The following is a 16,763-nucleotide window of genomic DNA, read 5'->3' on the forward strand; positions in this document are numbered from 1 at the left end:
AAATTTATGGCCAGGCACGGTGGCTCACGCCTGTAATCCCAGCACTTTGGGAGGTCAAGGCGGGTGGATCACGAGGTCACGAGTTCAAGACCAACTGGCCAACATGATGAAACCCTGTCTCTACTAAAAACACAAAAATTAGCCAGGTGTGGTGCAGGCGCCTGTAATCCCAGCTACTCTGGAGGTTGAGGCAGGAGAATTGCTTGAACCCGGGAGGTGGAGGTTACAGTGAGACGAGATCATGCCACTGTACTCCAGCCCAGATGACAGTACAAGACTCTGTCTCAAAAAAAAAATTATTTTTTTTGATACATATTAATTGTGTATATTTATGGGGCACGTGATATTTTGATACTTGCTTATATAATGATCACATCAGGGTATTTAGGATATTCATAATCTCAAACATTTATCATTTCTCTGTGTTGAGAACATTTCAAATACATATTATTAAGTGAAAGAAGCACATCTAAAAAGGCTATGTACTATATGATTCTAACTATACGACATTCTGGAAAAGCAAAAGAATGGAGGCAGTGAAAGATCAGTGGTTGCCTGGGGTTAGGTGGAATGGAGGGGTAAACAGGTAGAGCAGAGAGCAATTTGGGGGCAGCAAAACTCTTCTGAATGATACTAGGATGGATGACACTTGTTATTGTACATTTGTAGAACACCATGAGTGAATGTTCATGTAAGTTATGAGTTGGTTCATAATGTGCCAATGTAAGTCCATCGATTATAACAAATGTGCTACTGTGGCATGGGATGTTATTACTGGGGAAGGATGTGCATGTTTAGGAATGGAAATATATGGGAATTCTCTTTACTTTCCATGTACTTTTTCCGTGAGCCTAAAACTGCTCTAAAAAAATTAAGTTTATTAATTAAAAATATATAAAATCTATTAAAAACATAAACAGAAAAGTAAAGCAAATAACACCTTATTGTATAAAATGCCAATACTTTGTAATATGCTTTGAGAGTTGACTCTGAATTATTTTTATTATTTCTTTATAATAAATATCTAAAGCAAAGAATACTGTTTCATTTGGGAGGTTTCCCATAAATTTCACATGTTGTAATATTATTTTGTTCTTTCTTTAACAATTTATGATTATCACTGTAAAAAACATTTCCACAAATTGAGTTTCCAAGATCTAATTGGCTTTTTATTAACAATTCATTAAAGGAAAATATAAAGGAGCTTCAATAAACTAAACAGAATGAATGAGTTTCACATGTACAAAAATGTGGAGAAAAGAAGAAAGAAGAAAAAAATAGCAAATTGATCATTTTGAGGTTAATTTTTTAACAGGGACGAAAGCAAAATATTGTTGCAGTAACATAATTTTGCTGTCATTTGTTGCCTGATTTTTTGAAAGGTCAAAAACTTAGGTTTCATTTTGGTGGAATGGAGTGACTCCATTTTGGATCTACTGTCTTCTGTAACGTTACCTTTCTTACATTCTTACATTATATTTCTTTAACATTCTTAAATTTCGTCTTTGACTCCATAAATATTTAATTTCTAAATGTTAAAATGCTTTCTTGTTATTGCTTAAAATATTAATTATCATTTTCTAACTCATTAGATTTTTATCACAGAGTATGTTTCATACTATATGGGAGTGAAGGTAATTATGTTTTGGGAAGGCTAAATTTTCATGGAAACTTAGGGAAAAGGATATTTTCTGTTGTTGAGATGTTTATGCATATCTATAAATCTAGTCTTAGGGATTACATTTTTCAAGTATTTTGCTTTGATTTATTGCCTTATCAAAGAAAGACAAAGATGGAGGTAGAATTTCTCAAAGCAATTGCATGTTTCTTACCTTACGTTTACCCTTATTTTTCTAATAGTGTTATACTAATTTAGTACACAAATATTAATAGTTATAATATTAGTAAAATTTTTGTATCTATAAAGAGTTCAGTCATTTTTTGTCATAAAATTTACTTTGTATGAAATAATATTGCCAGCTTTGCTCTTTTTTAATTGGACTGATTGATGTTTTGTTTTTAAACATTCTATGATTTTTTTGTCAGAGATGTGTGTATATATATTTTTTTCTCAGATTATCCTACTGTTACTTATGTATGTCCAAAATTAATATCCAATGTGAATAATATTTAGGCAAAACATAATTTCAAAATCATGGCAATTATTTTATATTTATATTTTGATATTGATTTAAAAAATAATGTTTCAGAAGTAAAGTTCGAAAACATATTTTCTCCTGTGTTGCTAAGTATTTCTTATCTACCTAGGAAACTAAAATACTCTGTTTTTTCTTCCTACATTTCAAAGTATGGATCCTGTAGGTTCACAATGTTGCCTGTTTCTTTAGCTCAAGAAATTATTCTTTCATTATGTTATTCATTCTATACTTTTTTCTTTCTTAAGAATACAAAATCCTTTTAGGTTGGGATCTTAAGAATATGAAATCGTTTTAGGTTGACTCCTTTTTTCACACTCTTCCATGTCAATATTCTTTTATAATTTTCATCTCATTGCCAATTTTTTCTTCATTCTGAGAGAGCAAATGATTCCTGTCCTTCACATAACTAATTCAAAAGTCTCACAAAATTCTATGAGTTCATTGATTTTCAGGTGGATTTAATTTAGCTCTTATATTCCTGTACATTGGTAAGTATTTACAGGAATATACTTTATTTATTTATTTATTTATTTATTTATTTATTTATTTATTTATTGAGATGGAGTCTCACTCTATCACCCAGGCTGGAGTGCAGTGGCACAATCTTGGCTCACTGCAAGCTCTGCCTCCCAAGATCATGCCATTCTCCTGCCTCAGCCTCCCGAGTAGCTGGGACTACAGGCACCCACTACCACCACGCCCTGCTAATTTTTTGTATTGTTAGTAGAGACGGGGTTTCCCTGTGTTGACCAGGGTGGTCTCAATCTCCTGACCTGGTGATCCACCCGTCTCAGCCTCCCAAAGTACTGGGATTACAGGCGTGAGCCACCATGCCCGGCCAGGAATATACTTTATTATACATTTTTGGCAACTTGATTTGTTTTACAAAATTATCTATCTTAGAAATCAATCCTTGTTTTAATATGTATATATCCCTCAATATCTTTCAATCTTCTTTAATTGTCCCAGTTTTAATAGTTACAGGATATTGCATTAAATGGATTTGCATAATTTAGTGTTTCTTTTGAGATCTACTTTGTGTTCAATCTTTTGACAGTACAAACAATTATTTCAAATAGTCTTTGTATGTAAGTCTCTTTCACAGGAGTGAAGATATATAGGATACATTCCTAAAAATCATAATTGTTCGCATTCAGAATCTTTGTGTTTTTCCTCTTTTTTTTTTGTTTGTATTTTTGAGAAACATTACCAAATTGCCCTTCATGGACAGGTAATTTCCTTTTATACATCCTCTTACCCAATTCCATTTTAATTTTAATCTGTTCCTTCTTGTTAAACTTATTCTGTTTCACAGACTTAATATGTTATTTTATTTTATTGAATTACTAGAGAAATTAGTGTTTTTTTATTCTAACATTGTATTCTTTTGTGATATTTAAATACAGTGAGAGATTTAATCTTCACTTGAGTCTTCAGGGTAAAGACTCAATTGAAGATTATTCACTTCAATTACACTGATATTTTTGGGTCTTCATGTTTCTCTGACTCTAGTTTTTGTAGTTTTCAACTTCAGCTTGATTGTGAAGTCCAGGCTGAGTGATTTCCTATAAACAGGGGCTAGGGCTTACCCTTAGCCTAGTTGCCTGCCTATCAGTATGTTGAACTGTCTTTGCCCAGCTAAAGGACTAATTGATATTTGCAGACTGATTTTAAGGGTTAGCAAGCATTAATGAAGAAGCTCTGCTAATCCAAGTGGCATCAACCCCAACCCCCACAGAAGTAACAATCAATGCTAAAAACCCCAATTTCAGCATCAAGTTTCCCCATGGCTCTTTCTGTTTTTGTCTGTTGTATTTCCGGACTTTGTAGCTGAGCTTATATCTCCCATGATATAATTTATCCAAGCATTACTTTTCTGTATCTGACCTGTGGTTTTCTGAGCGATGAAGTTGTCGTTTCTGAATACATTTGAAGAGAAGTTGATTATGGGAGGAAGAAATTGGAAGAGAGATGGCAACCCTCAGCTGTTTTATTGCATCTGCTTTGTTTTCTCAGTGCCTATTACAGATTATGAGCCATCATCCAACCTATAAGCAATAAATAAAATATCTCTACATCCTTGTCAAACTACTGTATTTGTATTATCTTAAGCAAAATGTATATGTAATTCTCCTTTCAACTCTGAAAGTTTTGTACCTCCCAAATTTTGCAATAAGTTGGCTATAAATACTAGTTTTTATTGCTGTTTTCTTTTTGTTTATATTTGCATTGATATTTTATTGACAGATTTGGAGAGATTACATGAAGATAGATGACCAGAGTATGCATTTAGTTAAAATTATTGGTTTAATTTGGCATTTGAATCAGGTCATTCTCTTATAAGCCACATATTTCTGTCTCAAAGACTTAGTGTATAAACTGTATTTAACAATTGTGCTCTCATTTTAAGTAAAATATAGGAGCTAAATCTATAAAGAAATAATATTATCAGAATAATATTTATACAGTAAATAACTGTTAATTTATTTGTATGTAAATTTGCATTTCTATATGGCATAGCATTAAGGAAATTATCCATTTTAGCTTATGTTTCTCTTTATTCTGGAAAACATCTATTCTTCCAGTATTAAATTTCTTCTAAAATTACTTACTCCATTGGGCCTCTATCTCCGTCTCTTTTCCTGGTGTAGTCTTCTCTTCTACTTATTCACAGTTTTATCCTTGAATTAACTTGTTTTTTCTGCACTCTTTCATTATGCTGGAAACCTTCCTTCCAATTTGCAAGAAAGCAATACTCTTTGTTGATTTCCCTTTGAAAGAGAAAAGCAAGCTTCTAAACTAAGAAAGATCAAATCAGCATAAACTATTAGTATGATATTGTATTATAAAACAATGAATGTATCTATAACTAAAGATCTCACTCAGAAACACCTGGAGCTATTTTATCTTCAATAGTATGCAAAGGCTATATTTAACTACAACACTTAAAAAACAAATTTTGTGTTTTCCTTTTATTGTTTCAGAAATTACAAATTTTAAATAAACAATGTGAAGATGGAAAAAATCACATATTGGAAAGGGAGCAGAGGAGAGATTAATCTACAATTTGACCTGTTACAGAAATTAAACTCAAAGGTCCCTTAAATATAACAAAATTACTTCAAAAATAAATCAAGATATTTTATTTTTAAAAGCAAAGAACCATACAACAGGTATGTGTTTTTGTTTCCTCTTTTTCATATGTCAGGGTGAGATCAGATGTAAGTAATTTATTAGTTATGAGATACACTCATTCATATTAGTTATAACTCATTTCTTATGTTTAAAGTTGATATAAAATATTCATTTTGAATATTTTCAACTATAAACTTTAAAAGGAGAAATATAAATGCTAACTAATGTATAATTTCCCATTTTCAATGTAAAAAGATATTTTTGTCATGTTCCAAATTTTCATTTATTTTAAATACTTGTTTTTTTTTTTTTTTTTTCCTTAAGGGCCAAGGATAATTCTATCAGAGGACAAAGATGGTTGCTTTTAATTGCTCAGTTACTCTATCCAGTGATCCAACTTTGGCTTCAGGTTGCTATAGCAATTAAAATGGGAAAACTGGAAACAAAGCTTATTAAACTTCATTTAATCCATTATATATGGTTACAGCAACCAAAAAACTTCCTACAGATTCTGAAATGGAAGCATCACCTCTGCAGATAATTAAGTGTTTTGGTGGGAATTTGTTCGAAAACCCAATGTACAATTAGACAAATATGTTCACATACCATGTTTCATTGAAGTCTGTATGAGTGTACATGCTTGTCAACGGGTCCTGATCCTAAATGCTTTTATGCCTGATTAATTGTCGATATCAGGCAGGATCTTGCTCATTAGCTCCTTACAGGGTCCATTTTAGATTGCAATGAGCTTCATTTAGAGATGATATGCTAACTGTTAATAAACTGCATTGAATTTTTGTGTGTGAGCAGATCCTGTTGGAAAAAATCTAAAAATCTTCCAAAGGGACTGAATAAATTCAGATTATTCTCTGTTGCAAAATTTACTATTAGATTATCTATTTTGCTTTAATTAAATATAAACTTTGTGTTAGCTCTTTATTTTGTATTTTATGTTTTGAATGTATCTGGTGTTTCCCACAGATATACTGACACTGTCAACTAATATTACTTCTGTATGTAAATGAAGCAAACTGATTTTAAGATTCACTAGATCTTGGTAACTAACTTTTTAGGCAGACATTGCAGACAAATGCATATTTTAGCCATTAATAAAAACTCTAAAGGCAACTCACTCAATATTTTTCTCTTTAATTCAATAAAATTATTAGAAGACCTGATGATAGACCTGCTTTATTAATATATGTTAGAAACACAGAGTTAGGAAAATTTTCTAGAAATTACAGCAGGAGATAGTAAAGTTAGCTCAAGAAAGAAGACTTCTAAGTGAGTCCTGCCCACAATTATTCTTTCTTGATTTTGAGATCATAAGTATTTGTTTTGTTTTTTATTTTTTGTATTAAGCTGGATATGGACTAAATTTTGTCATAAAGAAAACTATCAAGAGTCACAAGTTAAAAAAAGTTAAAAATTTTTAAATGACAAAAGCATAGTTTTATTATTAAACTCACACCTACATACTATATACTAAAAGTAGAATAAGTTTACTGAATAAACTAATGGCTAGTCTCACTATCTTATCTAGACTAGGGGAATTACTTTTTACAAAATGTAACTCATTTGGCTATCTCCTTGTGTGCTTTTTAGAAAATGTTCCTAACTCCATAAGTGTCTTCAACATATATTAATAAAACAGGTCTATTATTGGGTCTTCTAATAATTTTAGTGACATCAAATGATAAAATACATTGTTTGGAGCTGTCTACATGCGAGAAAACATATTGTGAGAAGTCATAGAATTTTGCTTAGAAAGAGTTGCAAATATATCAATGAAGGAGTCAACATTGGTAATAATAATGTATATTTAAGGACACAAATGATATTAGAAATAATCTGGAATCAATACTTATATCTAGTATAAAATAAATATAATAACAATTACAATAACATCTTTTCTTGCTTTTTAAGTCTTTAATACATTGGAATTTACACTGAAATTTTCCACTGATTAGAAGTTCTAAAAAATTATCATTATCACAGGTGTTGAATAAAAAGATACCTTGAATAGATAGTAGGAAATATATATTTTTGGTGGCATTTAGCAGACAATTAAAAATCTTACATCTCAAATCATTCAGTAAATTGGGAAAAAGTCTTGTTTAGTGATATTTTGCAGTTCTCACAAAGACATAGGAAAGGCAATAATGGAATTTTTTATTTCATTAAAACATAAAATAACAGATTCAATTTTGGAAAGAAAAGTATACTTCATGGATATTTTATACTCCATGTATATTATACTTTTTTCTTTTATACTATATTTCTTTTGGTCTCTTTTTAAAAGCAAGTGTAGAAGACAAAGACTTTTCTCTAAAATTATCACAAAAACACAGGAGTATATGGCTCCTGAGCATCTCTTTTTCTAATATCCCCATATTTAATGATATATTTTAAAGAATTCTGTGACTTTACTTTTATAAACAACCAAGTTGAAATTAATTCTATATAAATTTTTTATCACGTGAAGATGATGACTATATATAAAAATATTGCTGTGTGTCAGTTTCCAAATACATGCCATAACAATAATTTAATAACTTCTATGAAAGTAAAATGAAGACTCACAACAGAATTTAAAATGTACTCATTAGAAAACAGAGCTTCAGGAACACTTGAAATAATAATATCTCTTCAAATGGGATGTACATTCCTTACTAATATGGTTTGGCTGTGCCCCCACCCAAATCTCATCTTGAATTGTAGCTCCCATGATTCCCATGTGTTATGGGAAGAATCCAGTGGGAGGTAATTGAATCATGGGGGTGGGTCTTTTCCGTGTTGTTCTCATGATAGAGAATAAGTCTGACAAGATCTGCTGGTTTTATAAGGTGGGGTTTCCCTGCACAAGCTCTTTGCCTGCTGCCATCCGTGTAAGATGTGACTTGCTCCTCCTGGCCTTCTGCCCTGATTATGAGGCCTCCTCAGCCATGTGGAACTGTAAGTCCACGAAACCTCCATTACTCAGTCTTGGGTATGTCTTTATCAGCAGTGTGAAAACAGACCAATACACTTAATAAATAAGGCAACTTTGATTCCTAATGAGATCTTTTCATTCATTCAGGAGATTCTCCTAAAGTGTATCGTGCTTTTCCACCAGTTGGAGTTCAAGCTCTCTGTTCCTTTGTCCAATGATGGCAACTATTCTTTCCAAGCCCTACTCATTGGGAATTGTAGTAATGGCTGTTTCCTGAATATACACTGAACATATTTTGTCCTGTGCTTTTTCTTATAAGTATCTACAATACCTAGAATATTTACTATCCATCTAAAACAGTGAGAACTCTTTTTTTTTTTTTTTTGTCCCTTAATGCTTTCCTGAGCAGCATGGGGATGTACTCCCTTCCATGAAATTCTTATGATTTTTTGCTGTTCCCTTCTTATTTTACTTACATTATTGCAGTAAAGTTATTGGTTTGAGCAGCATCATAAAATCATGTGATATTGAAATATATATTCATTATTAACCAAGAGAAAGCAAACACAATAAGCGCAAACTCCATAGTAACACATGAAAATATTTTTTGTTCCCAGCTACTAGAGAGGCTGAGGCAGGAGAATGGCGTGAATCTGGGAGGCGGAGCTTGCAGTGAGCCAAGATTGGGCCACTGTACTCTAGCCTGGGCGACAGAGCGAGATTCTGTCTCAAAAAAAAAAAAAGTAATAAGAAAATATTTTTTGTAGTGGTAGAGGAACTGGGAAGTTTGTTTTTTTGAGACAGGGTCTCATTCTGTTTCCCAGGCTAGAGTGTAGTGACACCATCACAGCTCACTGCAGCCTTGACCTCCCAAGATCAAGTGATCCTCCTGCCTCAGCTTCCCAAGTAGCTGGAACTACAGGCACACACCACCACAGCCCTCTAATTTTTGTATTTTTTTGTACAGACAGGGTCTTGCTATGTTGCTCAGTGATATGGTTAGGCTTTGTATCCCCACCCAAATATCATCTTGAATTGTAATCCCCAGAATCCCCTTGTGTCAAGGGAGAGACCAGGTGGAGGTAATTAAATTGTGGGGGTGATTTCCCCCATGCTGTTCTCGTGATAGTGAGTGAGTCTCGCAAAATCTGATGGTTTTGTAAGTAGCTCTTCCGCCTTTGCTCAGCACTTCTCTTTCCTGCAGCCTTGTGAGGAAAGTGCCTTGTTTCCTCCGTGATTGTAAGGATCCTGAAGCCTCCCCAGCCATGCTGAACTTTGGGTCAATTAAACCTCTTTCTTTTATAAATTATTCAGTCTTTAGCAGTTCTTTACCACAGTATGAAATGGACTAACACAACCAGCCTGGTCTCAAACTCCTAAGCTCAAGTGATCCTCCTGTTTGAGCTCCCCAAAGTGTTGAGATTACAGGTGTGAGCCACTGCACATGGACTAAGGGAAAATAAATTTTAATAAGCAGCTATATAGAGAGTTCTAGTTGCATGTGTGTATGTGTATTTCAATTTTGAGTAAATTTATAGAGTTGTGCAATCAACAGTCTAGTTTTAGAACATTGCAGTCCTTAATCTACTTTCTGTATTTATATTTTAGCCTTTATTGAGCTTTTCCTACAAATGGGATCATGCAAAATATGGTCTTTTGCATCTGACTCTTTTGCATCTGACTCTGTTCACTTAGCATGATATTTTGAAGTTCATTCACAACCTAGCATCTACCAATAACTTGTCCGTTTTATTACTGAATGGTATTGAATTTTTATATGGCTACATTTCATTCGGTCTGTTGAACAGTTGAGGAAAATATGTATTGCTTCCAGTTTGGGGCTGCTATGAAGAATGCTGCTATAAATATAAACATTCCTATGCAAACCTTTGTGTGGGTGTGTGTTTCCTTTCCTCTTATATTCCTCAGAATGAAATTGGTGGGTTATTTGATAAGTTTATGTTAACTTTTTAAATAACTGCCAAACTTTTTCAAAGTGGCAGTACATTTTCCCCAGCAACTTATGAGGGTTCTTAGTTTTCCATATCTTGGTCAACAGTTGGTATTGTCTTCTTCCAAAAGAGAAAAAAAGAAAAGAGAAGAGAAGAAGAGAAGAGAAGAGAAGAGAAGAAGAAAAGAAAAAAGAAAAGAAAAGAAAAAAGAAAAGAAAAGAGAAAAGAAAAGAAAAGAGAAAAGAAAAGAAAAGAAAAACCCTTCTGGTGGGTGTGAAGTAGCATCTCATTGTTGTTTTAATTTTCATTTTCTTTCTTTTTTTTTTTGGAGACAGAGTTTCACTCTGTCGCCCAGGCTGGAGTGCAGTGGCACGATCTCGGCTCACTGCAAGCTCTGCCTCCCAGGTTCACGCCATTCTCCTGCCTCAGCCTCCCGAGTAGCTGGGACTAAAGGTGCCTGTCACCACGCCTGGCTAATTTTTTGTACTTTTAGTAGAGACAGGGTTTCACTGTGTTAGCCAGGAAATTTTCATTTTCGTAATTACTAATAATGTTTGCACCTTTTCATGTGATTATTAGCCATTCATATATCTTCTTTGGTGAAATGTCTATCCAAATATTTTACCCATTTTTAAATTGGGTTGTTCAATTGTTTTTTTATTATTGAATTGTAACAGTTCTAGATATAGTCTCGTAACTAGTCATTTATCCTATATATGATTTGCAAGTATTTTCTTCCACTTTATGTCTTGTCTTTTAACTTTTTCATGATATCTTTCAAAGCTTAAAATTGTTAATTAGGATGAATTTCAATTTATCTTTTTTTGTTGTTATAAGTTGCACTTTTGGCGTCTCCTTAAAGTTAACAAATATTTTCTCATATATTTTCTTGTGGATGTTTTATGAGTTTGACTTTTATATGAGGTCTCTGAGACATTTTTGAGTTGTTGTACGATGGGACATACAGGTCTACATCAGTCTTTTGACATGTGGACATTCAGTTGTCCCTGTATTGTTTATATGAAAGGCTATTTTTTTCCTCATTGAATTGCCTTGACACCTTTTTTCAAATTATTTGACCACAAATGTGTTTATTTCAGGACTCTCAATTCTGTACCACTGATCTATATGTTTATCCTCACACTGGCAGCATTCTATCTTGCTTAGTGTGGACTTATAGTAATTTTGAATTATAGAAGTCTAAGTCCTTCGACTTTATTCTTTTTCAAAGTTATTCTGGCTGTTCTAGGTGTTTTGTAATTTTTTATAAATTTTAGAATCAGCTTGTCCATTTTTGCAAACAACAACAACAAATACCCCAACCTACTGAGATTTTGATAGGGTGTGTGTTAAATTTATAAATCAATTTAGGGGAGAATTGACATCATAAAAGGATTAATTTTTCAATTCAGACATATGGAATGTCTCTCCATTTGGTTAAATCTTCTTTGGATGTGTCATAGCAATGTTTTGTAGTTGTCATGTTATACATTTTGCACTTTTTGTTAAATTTATTCCTAAGCATTTCATTCTTTTTTGATAATTTTGTGAATATAATTAATTTCATTTTTGGATTGTTACTTGTATTTGAAAATACAATTACCTTTGTATATAGATCTTATATAGGTAAACATGCTGACCTCTTCGATTTGGTTTAGTAGTTTTATTGTGGCTTCCTTAAGACTTTCTATGTATATGAGGACATCATCTGTGAATAAAGACAATTGTACTTCATACTTTCAAATGTGCATGTTTTTAATTTCTATTATTATTATTTGCCATTATATACTGGCTACAAGCTCAATTAAAATGTTAAGTAGGAGAGGTGAGAACAGAAATCCTTGCTTTTTTTCCCATCTTTCAGGGGATGCATTCAATCTTTCAGCATTAAGTATAAGGCTAGCTGTAGGTTTTATGCAGCTGCCTTTTAGCAAGTTGAGGACATTTCCTTTCATGAGTCTGTTGAGCATTTTTAATCATGGATGTGTGTTGGATTTTGTCAAATCCTTTTTCTTCGTTTATTTTGATGATCATGGGCTGAATCATTATTTCCAAATGTTAAAATAACTAAATATCAAATGCTTAATAACAATTGTTTTTTTTTTCTAATATCTAGAGCCATTTGTATGCACTTAAAATCACTGCATACAGGTGACTACTTTTTTTTTTAACCAGTTGTTAAGGCTGCTTCTGGCTCAGTGAAATGCTGGATTATAATTATTAATGCTAGGAGAATTTTGAACACTGTCAGAAAACAGGCTCCTTTTGTGATTTAGTAATATATTGGTGAGGAGTAGAAAGGGAGTTTCTTTTTTTAGTTTTTTTTTAATTGTGGTAAAATATACATAACATAAAACATCCGTAAGTGATTTTTAAATGTACATTTCAGTGACATTCATAATGTCGTGCAGTTACCACCACTATCCATTTCCAGAACATTTTTATCATCTAAAGCAGAAGCTTGGTACCCACTAAATATCACCCCCACTTTACTCCCTACCCCCAGACCCTGGTAACCTCTGTTCTATTTTCTGCTTTTATTAAATTGCCTTTTCTAGGTACCTCATATAAGTGAAATCATACTACGTTTTTCCTTTGTGTCTACTTTCTTTCACTTAGCATCATGCATTCATGGTTTATCCACGGTGTAGTATGTCTCAGAGGAATTTCATTTATTTTTAAGACTGAATAATATTCCATTGTATGTTTATAGCATATTTCTTATATCCACTCATCTGTTGATGATTGACAGACATTTGGGTTGTTTCCACATTTCAGCTATTTTGAATAATGCTGCTATGAACATCAGGGTATAATTTTCTCTTTGAGTCCTTGCTTTCAATCCTTTCAAGTGTCTATTTAGAAGTGGAATTGCTGGATCGTATGGTACTTCTAGGTTTCACTTTTTGAGGAATTGCCATGCTATTTTTCACAAAGACTGCACTATTTCACATTACTACCAGCGTTGCACAAGGGATGCAATTTCTCTCTAACATTTTCCTAACACTTTTGTTTTCTTTCAATAAGAGCCACTGTAATGCGTGTGAAGTTGTACCTCATTGTGTTTATGATTTGCCTTTTGCTAATGATGAGTGATGCTGAGCATTTTTTCAACTGCGTGTTGCCCATTTGTGTATCTTCCTTGGAGACATGTTTATTCAAGTCCTTTAACCATTGTTTGTTTTTCTTGTTAAGTTTTAGAAGTTATTTATGCATTCTGGATATTAATCACTTATCAGGTATATGACTTACAAATATTTTCACTTGATAGCATCCTTTGATGTACAACATTTTACATTTTGATGAAGTCCAATTTGCTTACTATTTCTTTTATTGCCTATGCTTTTGGTATCATATGCAAGCAATCTCTGCCAAATCCAATGTCATACAAGCTATTTTTTGTAAGAGTTTTGGAATTTTACCTCCTAAGTTTAGGTCTTTGATCCATTTTGAGTAAGTTTTTGTAAGTGGCATGTGTTACAAGTTTTACATGATTCTTTTGCCTGTGAATATCCAGTTTTCTTAAGTTCACTTTGTTGAAAGGAATGTCCTTTCCTTCATTAAATGGTCTTGGCACCCTTGCTAAAAATCAATTGACTTTATATGCAAAGGTTTATTCGGAGGCTCTATATCTGTTGCATTGGCCTATATGTCTGTCCTTAAGCCAGCACCACACTGTTAGGTCTTTGCAGTGCCTTTTGAAATTGGGAAGTGTAATTCCTCCATCTTTGTTCTTATTTTTCAAGATGACTTTGGCTCTTGAAGGTGCTTGAGATTTCATATAAACATTAGGATGAATTTTTCTATTCCTGCAAAAAGAAAATCCTTGGTATTTTTGATAGCTATTGCATTGAATCTGTAAATTGCTTTGGGTAGTGAGGTCATCTTGGTAAGATTATGTATTCTAATCCATGAACAAGATGTCTTTTCATTTATCTAATCTTTTGGCAATGTTTTGTAGTTTTCAATGTATGAGTCTTTTATCTACTTGTTTAGATTTATACCTGTCTTTTTTCTTTTTGATATTCTTATAAATATAATTTATTTCTTAATTTCCTTTTTACATTGTTCATTGTTAGTGCGTAAAAAATGCAACTAATATTTGCATGTTGAACATCTGTCTATTATTTGCACACAAAACCACTTTTAATGGGTACAAAGTTAAATTAGGAGGAATAAGTTCAGATGTCCTATTGCACAGTAGGGTGACTATAGTTAATAATGTATTGAATGTTCTTGCTACAAATAAATGATAAATGTTTGAGTTGATGGGTGTGCTAATTACACTGATTTGACTGATACACATTTTACATGAAACAGTACATAGACCATAAATATTTACAATAATGTATCACTTTAACATTTTAAAAAACATTTGTAATGTAAAAAGTGTCTCTTAAACTGGGTAGGTTAACTTCTTGATTTATATTTAAATATGAATCTTAAGCAAAATAGTGAAAATAACCATTTTGATTTAGTGTTTTTTTCCTGTGTGTGAATTGTATATACTTAGGTGAGGACAACAAAATCAACTGAACTGTAAGCTTAATAGGACTGAGGGATAATTTTGCACAGCAGTTTTACTAATGGTACATTGTTACATTGTTGCTTCAAAACTCTCTCTCTCTTTCTGTCTGTCTCTCTCTCTCAATAAATGGCCAAAGGGATTAGTACTTTACCTTTGGATGTCCTCAAAGTATTATTTGGAGTTGAAAATACTTCAGCTAGAACTAAGTAGAATTTGTTTTTTTCCTTTGGAAGTCCTCAAAGCATGATTTGGAGTTGATAATACTTCAGCTAGAACCAAGTAGAATCTGTTTGTTTTTTTCCTTTGGAGGTCCTCAAAGCATTATTTGGAGTTCATAATACTTCAGCTAGAACCAAGTAGAATCTGTTTTTTTCTGAGGAGTATCGGTAGCATAAATGAGATTATAAACAAAGTACACTTAAGTTATATGAATGCAATGACTGCTATTTATACAAAATTTAAATCTGCAAATGGAATCAACATGTTTATGGGTTATTAAAATTGTCTAAATTCTTAGGTTCTGTATAGCACATGTGTTGATTTACAAATAAATGATTTATTAAGTGATTAAGAAAAAAATGCAACTAATATTTGCATGTTGATTTTCTATCCTGCAACTTTGCTGTATTTGTTTATTAAATTCCAACAGTTTTTCTGAAATCTTTATGCTTATCTACATTTAAGATTATGTCATTTGTGAACAGAGATCATTTTCATTCTTCCCTTCCAATTTAGATGCATTTTCTTTCTTTCCCTTGCCTATTGCTCTGATTAGGACTTCCAGTAGGTGGGAATTGAACAATGAGAACACTTGGACACAGGATGGGGAACATCACACACCAGGGCCTGTCATGGATTGGGGGAAGGGGGGAGGGACAGCATTAGGAGATATACCTAATGTAAATGACGAGTTAATGGGTGCAGCACACCAACATGGCACATGGATACATATGTAACAAACCTGCACGTTGTGCACATGTACCCTACAACTTAAAGTACAACAAAAAAATTATACACATAAAATATATTAAAAGAAAAAACTTCCAGTAATACGTTGAATAGAAGAGACCAAAGCAGGCATCATTGCTTATTTCTGAGTTTAGAGAAAAAGTTGATTATTTTTAAATATTGGATGTTATCTGTAAGCTTTTCATATAAATTTGTTGAGGAATTTATCTTTTATCCTTAGTTTATTGGGTGCTTTTTATCAAGAAAGAATGTTGATTTTCGTTAGCTGTTCTCTCTCCTTTTTTTGTACCAATTGTCATTATTGACTGTTTTCCCTCACTTCATTCTATTAATTTTTTCTAGCTTCTTAACATTTAAAATATTGCTAATGATTTAATACATTTTTCTTTTTAAATGTATGCATTTACAGATATAAATTTTCCCCTTATCACTGCTTTTGCTGCATCTCATGAGGTTCCACATGTGTTTTTATTGGTCTCAAAATATTTTCTAATTTTTCTTGTCCTGCTTTAATGAATTGGTTGTTTAAAGGTGTTTTGCTTAATTTCCACGTATTTTTGAGTTTTCTAGTTTTCTCTTTTTATTAATTTCTAGCTTTATTCCATTGTTACCACACAAGGTACTTGGTGTAATTTCAATCTTTTTAAAATTTTAAGACTTAGTTGTGTTCTAGCTTCATTCCATTGTAATCAGACAAGGTACTTTGCATGATTTTAATCTTTTTAAAATTTTAAGTCTTGGTTGTGTCCTAACTATACTGGACAATGTTCCATGTGCCTTTGAGAAAAATGTGTATTCTGCTGTTATAGGATGGAATGATCTGTGTGTGTCTCTTAGATCCAATTGGTCTACAGTGTTGTTTAAAGTCCTCTAAATCCTTATTGATCTTCTGTTTTATTGCTCTACCCAATATTGAAGTTGGGAGTATTGAACTCTCTAACTATTATTGTATAAGTGTCTATTTCTCTCTTCAAATCTGTCATTGTTCTATCATATATATTGGGGCTCTGATATTTTATGCATATGTGTTTATAATAGTTAAATGCTCTTGGCGAATTGAATTGTTATTAACATATAATGCCTTTCTT

General features: G+C 32.5%; 1 long non-coding RNA gene across 1 annotated transcript in view; it reads right to left on the reverse strand.

Moving 5' to 3' along the window:
• The window catches only part of LOC745936 (uncharacterized), a 126,173-nt gene that overhangs the window by 24,399 nt on the left and 85,011 nt on the right, over positions 1-16,763 (reverse strand). Inside the window, exon 3 of the long non-coding RNA XR_001715974.3 lies at positions 4,772-4,930. This is a non-coding gene — a long non-coding RNA (uncharacterized LOC745936). The remainder of the gene's footprint in view (positions 1-4,771; positions 4,931-16,763) is intronic.

The sequence above is a fragment of the Pan troglodytes genome, chromosome 12, assembly GCF_028858775.2.
Source record: "Pan troglodytes isolate AG18354 chromosome 12, NHGRI_mPanTro3-v2.0_pri, whole genome shotgun sequence".
Lineage (NCBI taxonomy): Eukaryota > Metazoa > Chordata > Mammalia > Primates > Hominidae > Pan > Pan troglodytes.